Raw genomic sequence first — 7682 nt, 5'->3', positions numbered from 1 at the left:
CTGCTTGGAAGAGCTGTGTCTCCCAAGGACTTTGAATATTGTTGGTAACTTACTTTTCCCAATGTCTTAGTTCTCCCAGTTAGAAAGGATGGCTGGAGTTGCCAGGCAAATTTTGAGCCTGGTACAAAAATCTCAGGATTTCAGCAGCAGTTCTAACACAAAAGTAGTTAGACAGGCTCTTGCTAGACAACTACAGCTAAACCTATCATTTTCAATTGGCAAAGACTGCACTCTAGTATTAAGTAAATATTCCATTCTTGGAAACATTTCCCTTTAAAACAAGCAGGCTGGATGAAAGGCTTCCCTGACTCTCCCTACCACAAAAAAAAAAAAAAAAAAAAAAAAAAAAACGAGCAAGATTTATTTTCTTGCTCAGCCAGCAATGCTGCTGGACACCCATACCTCAGGTTTTCCTTCCTGCTGCTATCCTGTCTGCTTATCAGAGAGTGTCACCTGTTTGCTCAAGACAAGACAAACAGACTTTGCTCATCTGAAGCTCTGTAGCTGAAACTGGGCAACCTGCAGCCAACAGGAGCATGCAGCTCAGGCTGCTCAGATTTGCCATGTTTTGAACTGCATTGATGTGGATTTCTAGGGAGAATTGATGTGGATTTCTAGGGAGAATTGATGTGAAAGCTGGGCTGTGTTCCACCTGGAGCAGCTGGCCAACTATAAAGCTTCAGAGCAGCAGGAAGCAAAAGCTGCTCTTCCCATCAAGGTCAGGGGTGCCTGTCCCACCTGATGTTGATTTTTGGCCATGGGAGTGGACATTGTGGCCATGTGTGCACAGATTGGTGCTGCCCAGATGAATAAACACTGGCTGGTTCTGCTGTGTGGTCCTTGGCAGGACTGAAGCCCAGCAGCAGCAAGGGCTCTGCTCTGAGCCTGAGTGTGCTCAGCTAGATGCTGTGGAAAGGATCTGGGGAGGGAGAGCAGGGAATGTGTCACATCCACCCAACCATGTCCCCCTCCCCTTCACCTGCTGCCACTGGCACAGCCTCACCCATGTGAGAGCCTTCCCAGGGGTGTCAGGGGACAGCAGGTATCCTCTGCATTCCTCCCTGGGGTTAGGACAGGGACAGTGCTTTCAAGTGCAGACCAGTCCCAAGAAATTTATCTTGCCAGCTTCCCTTTCGTAACAGGAAGGATAGCGGGCAAACAATAAATGCAGGAAATGTGCAACGGACCCAGACAAAGGTAGAAGGCTTGCTCTGGATCAGCCTTGTGTGCTGATGGGAACAAGGAGAAAAACCAGTGCTGGGAGCTCGTGAGTCTTCTTCATGGCTGTTTTTTAGCTGAGAAATGTTAGTTTGTCACAAATGAAGAACTGAGGAAATGTGCCTGACTTCACAAATCTATGGATGGAGCACTGACAACATTACACGTGCTAGAAACCAGCTGGAAAAGATGAGATAAATCATCCACACCCCTGGATAAGGCCTTGCTTTAATCTCAGTATCATTTATCAGAGTATTAAAGGCATTTTTTATTTCAAAATATTTTCCTTATATTTCCTTCCCTTAGAGACCCTATTAGAGACTCTCATTTAAGATCCCAGAGAAGGATATATGTGATATATGTGTTTTACAGTATGTGATGAATTTCAGCCAGAGGCAAAATCCAGCTTTCAGCCACCTCTAATCTCAACTATCTTCAGTCTCCATTCCCCAGTCCTTCGGACAGATTGGACACTCCAAAAATTGGGCTGAGAGAAAGCATGTGAGGTATCAGCCCTTCTGTAAGGATCAGCATGTTCAGGGATGTGGGATTGAGGAGGAAGAGTCCCAGAGGAGGGGCTCCACCTGCCAGTCCACAGGTGTAATGGTTCTCTCCATCCACCCTTGTCTACAAAGGATTTCTTCTGGTGCCAATGAAGTTACGTTGGTGCAAAAGTGGAGTGAGAGGAAATTCAAGCTAAATACTTTTTCCTTTCTGCTCAACTGGGACCAGTAAGAAGGTCAAACCCATGCCCAATGTCAGCTGAGTTTGCTGAGTGCCCTCTGTAAGATATGGCTGGGGTTTATTTTCATATACACAGTCCACTGTTGATATTTTTAATCCATTTGTGTGGTAACCATTCAGAAAGAACCACCTTTTTATTGCACTAAGAAAAGGGTCAGGTGTGTTGGTTAATAAACACAGAGACCTTTTAAATCCATAAATGTCATTTTTGGATGTGTTAACCTGATTGTTTGATTTTACTCTGTCCTGTGTTTCTCTTTCTGTCTTGGAGGGGTTTTTGGGATGTGCAGTGAGAGTTTTCTGTCCAGATCTGTTCTGTACTGAGCCACAATCCCACAGTCCTCAAATTTCCAGTGGAAATATGCAGCCCAAGATATCTGGCTTGGCCAGGATCAATCTGTAATCCACATAAATGCTTCCCTGCATTGATGACATCTGGATCTGGTGGAGCTCCTCAGGAAGGGACTCTCAAAAACTTGTAAAGCTGAACATGGATTTATCCAAATAAGTACTGAGTGTGCAGAGGTGTCTATAGGCTTGGACAATGGCTGATAAGGACTTTCAGAGTAATCAAGAGTGGTATCACTAATAGGGACACAGAACTTGGAACCTGAAGTGACAACTAAGTAGTGACATCCCTATAAGTACTTAGTTTTGGCCAGGGAATTGCTTCTTTTGAAAAGCACAAGCACATTCCAGCCAAAGCTGTTGTTGGACAGAGCGCCTCACCCCCCATACCTGTTGTACCTCAGAAACACCAGCACAGTGCAGTCCCAGCAGATCCAAGAGATGTGAATGAGTCTGTACCACCATCCCTATCTGGCCCAAACCCTTTTAGGTTCTGTTTCAGTGACCCCTGCATCAGCTCTGCATGGGTGGCAGAGATGCCAAGCTTAGCCTAAGGGATCAGACAGGTGTGACTCCATACCACAGAGCTGGTTTTGGTGCTGGCAAATGAGAGAAGGGCCAAACAAAAGCCAAACTTTGGTCTCAGATCTGAGGAACTGAGTTGCAAATCTGGGTTGCATGTGGCATTTGACTCCGTTAGCATTCACTCCTTTAGCATTCACTCCTTTGTTCTCTCAGACTGAGATGATTGTTTTCCTTGCAAATAAACTAAACTTTTTCACTGTTCTGATCTGTCTTTCCATATTGGTCACTTTCCTTTTTTTCTTTCTTTTTCATGGCAAACTAAAGCCATTGCTGCAATAGAGGACCCCACAGGGGAAAAGCCTCTAAGTGGTGCTGCTGAGAGAAGGATCCTGTATCTAGCAAGGTGTAGGTGATTTGGTACTCAGATTTGGTCTACAGCACTTTGCTCTTCCTTCACCTCCATCTGAGCCCCAAGGCAACCAGTCCCTCCCATGTGTAATGGCAAGATGGGACACAGAACTGAGGGCAAAATGTTATGGTAGGAGCAGATGCTCAGAAATGAGGTGCTGCCTCTTGAGATGTTTGGTTTAGGTGAATTTTGCCATGTAACTACATCTCTACACACTGAAATACCCCCAGTAGTCAGTTCCCATAGATTCAGATGTCTAAGGACAGCTGTCCTGGCTCTGAGAACATTGGTTTTGGAAGATCTTTCTTCCTCTGAGACTTCCCTCTGCCCGAGGTCAGCTCTGCAAGGGTACAGCTGTGTAACCAGGGATCACACTGCTGGGAAGACAACCAAGGTGTGAGGAAGAGCTGGAAGACACCTCACTGGGACCCTGCCTTGGGCTGGAGCCACATTTATGTTTTCCTTGGTCCTTGGCCAAACCCCATTGTGTGGCTGCTTGCGCCCAGCCTTATACCCTGCTAATCCCAACAGGGACTTGCTAAAGTGACCTCCCATCTTCACCTTGGACCTGCAGCTTTCCTGTGGGCTCATTTGGTGGGACTGAGGCCTAACCTGGTCAGCAGAGCTGCTCTGCTTTCCTTGTCTGGGTGCCACAGGGCTGTGCCCATCAGTGAGGGCGCTGCTCCTGCCGTGCAGGGCACCTGGCTTCTGCTCCCTGGCACTGGGCCTCTCCTTCCCCTGTGAGCTAAGCATCCACAGAGGCTGCTGTAATCCAAGTTCTAGGTCTCTCAGAAGATACCTTTTCATTGGTTTGTCTGGGAATTTGTCAGGTGAAACTTCCTTGGACACATGCTGTTGCAAGTCAACCAGGAGATGTGCTGCAGATTCCACGCCAATGGAAAGCACTTGAAGGTCCAGGGTAACATGTTGCCTAGCATTTGGGATATCTCTTGGTGGTTCTGATCTGGAGTGGAATTCAGTTTCTTATGGCTCATCTGTCTTGAGTAAAAATCAGCAAATGCACTCATGAACATCACAGATCAGGTACAAAGCAAAGCCTCTTGATGCAAGTTTATGCAACACAAACATGCCAGTGTAAAAATTCTACCAGGTGGTCCCCACTTGGGAGGATTGGAGGTGACTTTTGTCAGCATTCTCTGTATGGACAGCTAAACTGTACCAGATTCCTTCCTCTCGAAGAAGAAAATAAACTTTAACCTTCCTTATTGCTATCTCAGGGCAGAGTTTCCTCATTTCATAGAGCTATAAGCAAACAAGGAAATCTGTTAGAAGATGAGAAATTCAGGTGAACTGCCTCTTCACCTCCAGTATGCAGATCAAAATCTGCTTAAATGCTCCTGCAGTGAAGCCAGGGTGCCTTTATCTGCTGCTCTGGCTCCAGGCTCATTGCTGTGCCCCAGATTCTGGTTATTGGCCTGGGCATCTCTCTCAAGAGTCTTTAGGGTGCAGGAGCATTTGGGACCCTTCAGCAATCTCCCACTTTTAAAAGGAAAAGTTGTTTTATGAACCACAGAAGTAAGGAATTTTTCCCCAGTTTTCTATCCAACACCTTCTACTGCAGGGTCTTGGAGTCCCAGCAAATTCCCTACAATACTCACCAAAGCAACAGTCAAGCCCCCTCACCTTCCCTAGACTCTGCTCCAGTCCTTCTGTGCCCTCTCTAAGGCTCTGTTCCCAATTCTCTCCTGCATTCCCAACAGACCTATCCCTTACCTCCCCATGGTGCTTCCAATTCATTTCTGTACTTTCCATCCCTTCCTAACACCATCACTCAACTCCCATGACTCCTGCCTGGCTCTGTCTGGCTGCTGGCCTGACAACTGTCTTCACCATGTATCTGGCAACCCCTTCACTGTGTTTGACTATCTGCACAGCTTTGCCAGCTGCCAAGCAGCCAAATGAAACATGGGTGCCCTTTAGGTGTTTGTTCTTCAACCCTGTCCTGAGAAGAAACATGTAGGGATTTATTGACCTTGAGATTACTAGAAATGGCAAAATTTCTGTGTCGTGGTGCATCCCCCCCTCCCCCTTGGGGTTCACCATGGTCTCAGAAATGCTCATTAAAACTCGGCCTTGATGAACAGCCCCTGGGCTGAGCTCCTCTGGGCTTATCCAAAACACTGTCTGTTCCCAGGAGCTTGTGCTGGCTAAGGAGCCCCCTGGGTTTTAATAACCTTGGGAATTTATGTTTCTTACCTGAATAACCACCCAGATGGAACATTTTTGGTTTTGAACTTTCAAAAAAGTTACGGACCTGAATTGTGGCCAAGATGGAAAACTACTGTGACCAGAACCAGCTCTTTTGTGACTCCCTAAACAGTGATCTGAGACTCTCTGGGCTCTCCAGGGCTGCAGCAGGCTGAGACCAGCACTCCCCTCTGAGTGGGGCCTCTCTGAGGCACACAACTCCCAGGCTGGAGATACCTGAGGGGCACAGCTGGATGACAGTGACAGATCTGAGCTGATCCCTACTCTTTGAGACTCAACCCTTCACCTGTTGAGAAGGTGCAAAGGCACCTGGCATCAGTCCTTCCCTGAATTCATGATTTTTTTTTACCTTGTACACCCTCCTTTAGGTTTGTGTATTTGAGAGTGTGAATGTGCAAACATATGATGAATGTTGCTCTCCTAGATGTTTGAACACTTCAGATTTGTAAGTACATTAGGCCTATAAGTGAGTTACTGTTGTGTCTGTGGGAAATTCTATACAAATGTTTTGTTAAATTGTTTGAATTAAGCTATAGACTAGGTGCTATTAAATTTCAGTGCTGTTCAACTTTTTAGGCCTAAATTGTTGGTCAAGCCCAAGGCTCAGTTTAGAAAAGGGATCTATTCTGAACCTTGTGACTCAACAGGAAGGTCTTCCTTAGCCCTTTCTATCCTTAAGGTTTTCCCACATACAGACTCCCCATCAGCCTCCATGTAGATAATTTCTGGATGAATTTCAGGTTTAGATTGATTGATTTTTAGTTCTAGTTTGCTTTTTCTCTCTGTGCTTTAACCATCCAGTTAAATAAGGACAGTAAGCCTTGCCAACAAACTCTGTTTCACTTTCACTTTTTTATTAAATCTGCTTTTGCAAATACCTTTGGTAGTGATTCTTTAAGAGACCTTAAACACTCATTCACCACACTCTGTCCTTCAGAGAAACTGTGAGATCAGCCTAAAAAGTGTTAGAAGAAATTAGGAAATGTCACAATACACAAAGCTAACAATCAGTTTTCTTCTTCAAATGCACATGGGTTTTTCTCTTACAAGTGTCAAGGATGTGTGGCCAAGGGATCTTTGTGGTACTGTTGTTTTCTTTTTAACAGCAGAAAGAGCGCTTCTTGTCCTAGAGCAAGGAAGGAAAACAAAGAACTTGATTTAATAAAAAAATAAGTCTGGGTGCTGGACCTATGTGTCAGAAGGAACATGTGATGGTCCTATTCATGTCTGCAAAGGAGAAAAAAGATCAGATTCACACAAAAGCAGTGCCTTTCATATGGAATTGTACCCAATACAAAAGTTTCTGTACAGCCAGAAGTGTGTGCTTTGCCTACACATTTTCTCTGCAAAAGAGTAATTGCCTTGATGAATCAATGGACTATATATATCATATATAGATATGTAATTATTTATTTGTACATACAGACTGTCTGCAAGCTTGATTTCATAGATCTTTTCTGAATTCGCCTTTCTTTGCAAAAGAATACCTCTAGTCATCCCTGTGACTCCAAAGCTCCCTTGGAGGGATCTGACCTCCATGGACATTTGGTGTGGTGGACATTTGGGGCAGAGGGGTGACTGAAAAGCAGCTGTACGACCAGAATGCTCTTTACCAGCACAATCCACAAAGATGTTCTGGCTGGGTCTTTTCACTGGAAAGGATATGCAAATCTAAATACATACACAATGCCCTGACATGTACTTCAGTTATTGTGATGGGAATCAGACGTGGTTGCACAGCCCATGTTCTTTCACCTTGGAGTCTCTCACAGACAGCCAATCCCTTCTTCTTCACCTCCTAAGCTTGGAAAGCACTTTGGAAGCTGCTCAAGGTATTGTACCTTAATCTCATAGACAACATTTGCTGTCAGAGCAAGGATTTTAAAGGCATGTCTTCCTAGACTAGTTTATTTTCCCAACACTTACGTATGCAAGGCTTTCTCTCTCCTGTAAACAAATCAGTACTGGGTAAATTGAGTACTGAGTGAAAGGACATGAGAACATAAGGAAAGGCAGTATACACATAATCCACCTTGCCACTTTTGTGCCTGTCATGGGAACAAGATGAGAAGGGTTCCTGGAACTCTCTCCCTACACCCTTCCACACTTTGCCCCAGGACGGAAACACCATTTTTTGAATCACAGTGAAGCACGTGAACTTCCCCGCCATAGGGACTATGTGCCACATTGATCAAACATCAAAAGAAAG

Source organism: Prinia subflava, chromosome 2 (genome assembly GCF_021018805.1).
Source record: "Prinia subflava isolate CZ2003 ecotype Zambia chromosome 2, Cam_Psub_1.2, whole genome shotgun sequence".
NCBI lineage: Eukaryota > Metazoa > Chordata > Aves > Passeriformes > Cisticolidae > Prinia > Prinia subflava.
Note: the sequence above shows the minus strand (reverse complement) of the source record.